The following is a 5942-nucleotide window of genomic DNA, read 5'->3' on the forward strand; positions in this document are numbered from 1 at the left end:
AGAAAGATAATTAGATGCACAACTTAACCAAAAGCAGTTCATAAAACTCGGGAGAGAAATCAAAGGCTTGTTCAAAACTTCTCAAAGTTCATATTCAAACAAGCGTGTATAACATTCGTAGCAAGGATGAAAGAGAAAATTAAACTCCTTTTAGAAAAGAAACTCCAAGGTAAAAATTTGCACACAATCTGGTAAGGAAATAGGTGGTGCGTTACAAACAAACCAATTTCCACTAAACAAGGAAGTTCTCCAAAACCTCATTTAAAATAGCACATGCCAACTTTAAATTAATTTCGTCAAAAGTGGACAATGGTTTTAATCTCAATCAAACAATTTCATATATAGATAAGTATATGTCTATTCAACAGCAATTTTTTATAAAAATCTCAAAATTTGGCTGCGATCACTGTCAAATAAGAGTAAAACTGAATCAACAATTTCTCAAAGAATGGACTCGGAATTTGGAGTTAAAAGGCACAACGCATTAAGGCAAGTTCAAAGCTATATCAAGGAATATGGGAATCAGGAAGAACTCAAACAGAGAAAGACAGATGCAACAAGAATCCCAAACAAGCATATGCAATTGAGATCAAACAAGAATGCATATGGATAGAGGAATAGAGTTGAAAAATCAAACTACTTTTCGAAAGGAATAGCAAACAAGAACTTCAAGTTAGGATATGAAAGAACAGGTTGACTCAAACAGGATTCAAGACACACAACTGAATATAGCCTCGAGAAATAATTTCCAACGTTCCCAAAATCCGCGATTCGCTTTACTCATATACATAATTCATATACATAATTCACTAGTATTAAGCCGGCCAAACTTAATACCAAGAATCATGCAATGCAAGACTAACAGCATTAATCAATAGACCGTCATGTGCATAAAGCTCTAATTCTCGTCATTCGACAAGACCTAATACATGACAGACACTCAGAGTATGCAACTGAAGCATAGCCAGTCCATTCCTCAGGCTCTACAAGAAGAACTGCTCTGATACCATAATGTAACACCCTAACTACCAAAGTTCACACTTCCGGCTGCACAACTCTGATAGCTCGGACATTACGACGACACTTATACTACTTAATATTAAAATATGAGCCTGTTTAAAATTTTAAACCGCAAAACCGCTCCCAAAAATACTTTTGCGATACAGCGTACACCCATACATACCATACAACTTACAAAAACACATAAAGAGTACATCCATATGTAATAATTCCAATACATAAAACATAGTTTTTGGAAAGCGCCCCTACCTCAAAATACAAATCCATAACCCAAACGTCTCACAGAGTCCTTTCCTCCTCAACTCGAAATCACCGGCAATCAAAATCTCGGCTCCAAGCCGCTTTTGTAACAGTCTCAACAACTCTAATCGCAACATACAATAACCGAAACTCAATCTTATAGCAATTAACGCCACAAACCTCAGCATGAGATAACAGAACAATAACGAAAGGGCTTTCAAATTGAAACGCTTACCGAACCGAAGAAGGAACGGTTGAACCGAAACAGCGGCGGTCTCCGAACCGGTTCGGCGGCAACCCGGCAGTCAGCCCCAAGCAGCAGCGGTGATCTGAACCACACGCAGCGACAATGAAGTTCCGGGAAACTCAACAGAAGGGAAACTCAACTTAAAAGCCTTACCGGCAATGGAGCTCGGTTGCGGCAGCGGCGTTCCCGGCGGTTGAGGCTCGGCTAGAAGCTCCGGCAGCGGCGGATCTGAATTCCTTTCCGGCGACAGTGAGAACCCCAACAGCGTGGCGCGGTTCCGTCTGGTCCACAGCACCACGGCGACCGGACCTCCAGCTCGCGTCGTCCTCCCTCCCAGCGGCGCTCAGTCTCAGTCTTCCTCCTCGACGTGACGCGGCGGCGACCGGCGCAGTCCGTGGCCCCATTGGGTGATGGTGGTGAGGCACGAACTCCCTCTCATGCGCTGCCCTCCACTGCTAGCCTCTACCTCTCCTCGTGCAAAGATAGCAGCGACGGCGCTGAACTCGCGGCAAGGACGACGGCGCGGATGATTGGATCGGCGGCAAATCGGTAGCGCGACGGCGAGGAGCCGAACGTGGTGGTAGAATGCGACTGGCCTGTGAGCTGCTGCTTCCCCGGTGCTCTTCCTCCCTTCCGGATTTCCTTCTCCTCTCAGTGACACGGCGCGACTCAGGCTCCGTGGATGGGACGACCCTGACGGCGAGGATTGGTAGCAGCGGCAGCAACGTGGCCTCCTTCCCCCTCAGATCTCTCTTTCTCTTTGTTTCTTTCTTTCTTGGAGAACAAAGGAAACTCTGTGTGTCATTGTTGTTGTTGCTGCGCAGCAAAGGCAGTGAGGAAAGGGGTTGGGCTGCGCAGCGTGGAGGAAGGATGGAAGGGAATGGGTTTAGAAAAATTAGGATTAGGGGCATTATAGTAATTTCACATAAAATTGGGAATAATATAGTAATTGAAACTCAATTAAATCCAACCCTAATTATATATAGAAAATACTATTTGTTCATCACTTTCGCAAATTATTTTCAAATAAAATGTCCAAATCAAATAATTAGAAGTAATATACTTAATTTCTTCATTTTCCAAAATAGCAGTAATAATATTTAAAATATTACTTATCTAATCCAAATCATATAAAAATCCTTATTATTTCATAACTATCAACCTTATACTTTAAATATAGAAAATAATCCAATAATTATAAAATTGGATAATAATCATAACTTATCTCAAATCCAATAAATCAAAACTTGCCTTAATTATCTTTAATAAAATAATTTCTGAAATTGAGGCTGTAAATAACTATATGATTTGAGACTTGATCATAAAAAGACTTTTCAAAGTCCTGGGTCTTACAATACCTGGGGGCTCTAGTGTATTTATAGTAGTGTGGAGTGACCCTTCCTAAGATAGGTTAGTTATCTTATCTTATCTTGGGCGAGGTCACCTATCTTTTCCAGCCGCCTTTAGAGTGGTCTGCGTCCTTCTGTTTAGGCCTGCTTGGGCCTCTATGACAATTTGGCCGAGCTCTTTTAGAAAGAGGTCGGTGACAACCAACCTAGCAAGAAGTTGGTCACTTTGTCTCCATCCAACCCAGACCGTGTAGCTTGGTCCAGGATATGAACACTTAGGTTGTATTTATTTTTTAGAACAGAATACAAAAATATGAATAGTAAATATCTAATATTTAAAGATGGAGATATAACCAATTTTTTTATTTTTGTGTTATTTTTTTTTATAAAAGATTTTGATAGACATGAAATTTAACAAGGTGAATACAGATTTTTTTAATGAATTTTTTTTACCAATACATATTTGTTAGTTTTTCACCATTAATTATCCCTTTTTTGTTCTCATATCAAAAAATTCTAATGTTCATTTGTCTCTGTAACACCGTCTTCCTCCCTGTTGGGCCAACCGTGGAGAGATCTCGACAACCGGAGAGAATTCGAAGAGGAATCAAGTGAGAGAACATAAGATGAGAAGACACCACATCCAACTCAAAACCTTAAGGTGTTAAATTAATGGGTCTCTCATCTTATAAACTCCTCACTCTTCCATGCTTTCTTTGATATGGGACTAACTTCAACACTCCTCACACTTGCAACACTAACAATCTCCCCCTCAAGTGTGAGCCTCCACATCAAGCATCAACTCCTCCTCTTTCTAGCTCCTCCACCACCACGAGTATTCGTCCATCACACCGCCGCAAAACACCGCGGGACACGCCGCCCGGACCACCTTTGTCGGGAAGACTTTCGATGCTTCACCTTGAATACTCCTTAAACCAGACCGATTAAACCATCGGCTCTGATACCACTTGTTGGGAATAAGACACCATTCCCCCTTGAGAAAACACCTTTGACAGAGAAATAAAATAGACACAATCACAACACAAGAATTTAACGTGGAAACTCCAATTACCGGAGAAAAAAAACCAAAGATCAACCTCAAGCCAACCAAAGATCAACCTCAAGCCACAGGACAAAATTCTTTTCTGATGTGGAAGGTCAGACTAGGCTGCAACCACAGAGCATACTAAGAATAAATCCCACCGAACCGAAGCTCTGATACCACTTGTTGGGCCAACCGTGGAGAGATCTCGACAACCGGAGAGAATTCGAAGAGGAATCAAGTGAGAGAACATAAGATGAGAAGACACCACATCCAACTCAAAACCTTAAGGTGTTAAATTAATGGGTCTCTCATCTTATAAACTCCTCACTCTTCCATGCTTTCTTTGATGTGGGACTAACTTCAATACTCCTCACACTTGCAACACTAACACTCCCAAATACTCCCTTCTACCTTCTCTTTATCTCTGTCTTTATGAAATTAATCCAACAACAACATTTTAGCAGTTAATTATCCATTTTTCTTGTCACAATTTTTGAAAATCGCCTATTCTTCTTTTTCTTAGTCACATAATTAGGTATATTTCTGTCTCTCTTCTTCTTGCTTCTTCTTTTTGTTTTTATTTTTCTATTTATTAAAACTATTTTGTTTCTATTTGTCTACTTCTTTTTTTATATGATTTAAAAATCACTACAAAAAAGTAGTCAAATTTATCATCGAATTTAGCAGTGGATATAAACTTATAATTGACAAAATTTTGAAGCTTATAATAATTTGTCTATAATTTTTAATTAAAAGTTTACAACCAAGTTTAAATATCAAAATTTATTATTAAAACTAAAAAAATAAGAGAATTCAATTAAGTAGAAAAATCAAATTTAAAATGTATCAAACTCTCAATTACAAAAATTGAATAAAATTAGATTAGAAACCGAAAGAGTAATACTAACAAGCATTAGAGATTAGGTTATGCTAATGCTACTACATTACATAAAGAATCAACCATACCAAACTATTTATGATACTTGCAAATTACAAAACTACCAAAAAATTAAATCCTCAAGAATCGCCAGCACAGTATTTCAGCAATGAGAATTGATAAAATAAAAAGGCACCCACTGTAGCTATATAACATCTGACATTCCTTTAAGTTTCATCGCAATAGTATCATATGATTCCAAATCAATGAAGCTGCTAAACTACAAATTTACAATGAATCAAAGATAAATGATTTACTTAACATTTAAAAATACAGATTTAAGCAGCCAATCTAAGATTTGAATCCATGACCTTCTGTTTAAGGTTACAATGCTGTATATCAGTGCATCAAATAAATTTCATCGAATAGGTTTTGTGCTAGTAAAATTAAAATAAATTTTAAAACAGACAAAATTTTAAACTTCCAACAAAACAATCCACCGCATAATGAAAAATTAAAAATCACAAGTAACATTATCAGTTCTAAATTATTTAATAAAAAAAGAAAAACTTAATCCTCTATCATAATACAAAAATAATCCATAATAATATAAATTTAACAACATCCCAAATTAACTCCAATATTTTTAATAATTAAATACTCCAAGAACACCCAAACAATGAGAGGTTTAAACACTTACATAAAAAATAAACAAACCCTAAACCTCCAAACAAAAAAATTCAGCAATAATTGCACAAGTAATTGATCAAATAGAGATACAAACTCTCGAAGATTAACAATTTCAAAAACATTTCAAACAACTGAACAAATTCTAAACCTTAAATATTGAAAAAAATTTAAAAGAAACTAATCAGAAAAAATGACTTAGTACAGAAGGTGGCGACAAACGAAAAGTGACGACAATAGAAGGAAGGCATGACGAGGCGGCGATGACGAAGCTATGGGAGACAGCGACGATGAGTGGCGATGATGTTAAAGGAGGTGGCGACAACGTTACTAGTGGTTTGACAATTTTGTTGGATATAACATCCTAAGTTTTTAAAAATTAAATAGTTAAGTTATTTATGAATTATTATATTTGTTGAGATTTTATTTTTAAAAAAAATTATTTTACCAAAGTAATATAATAGAATTTTATGATTA

General features: G+C 37.1%; 1 long non-coding RNA gene across 1 annotated transcript; it reads right to left on the reverse strand.

The window, feature by feature from the left end:
* LOC110262820 lies at positions 1285-1604 on the reverse strand. The gene is made up of 2 exons (XR_002347825.1): positions 1496-1604; positions 1285-1384 (listed from the first exon to the last, which is right to left on the reverse strand). It is a non-coding gene; the product is annotated as an uncharacterized LOC110262820 (long non-coding RNA).

Source organism: Arachis ipaensis, chromosome B05 (assembly GCF_000816755.2).
Source record: "Arachis ipaensis cultivar K30076 chromosome B05, Araip1.1, whole genome shotgun sequence".
Taxonomy (NCBI): domain Eukaryota; kingdom Viridiplantae; phylum Streptophyta; class Magnoliopsida; order Fabales; family Fabaceae; genus Arachis; species Arachis ipaensis.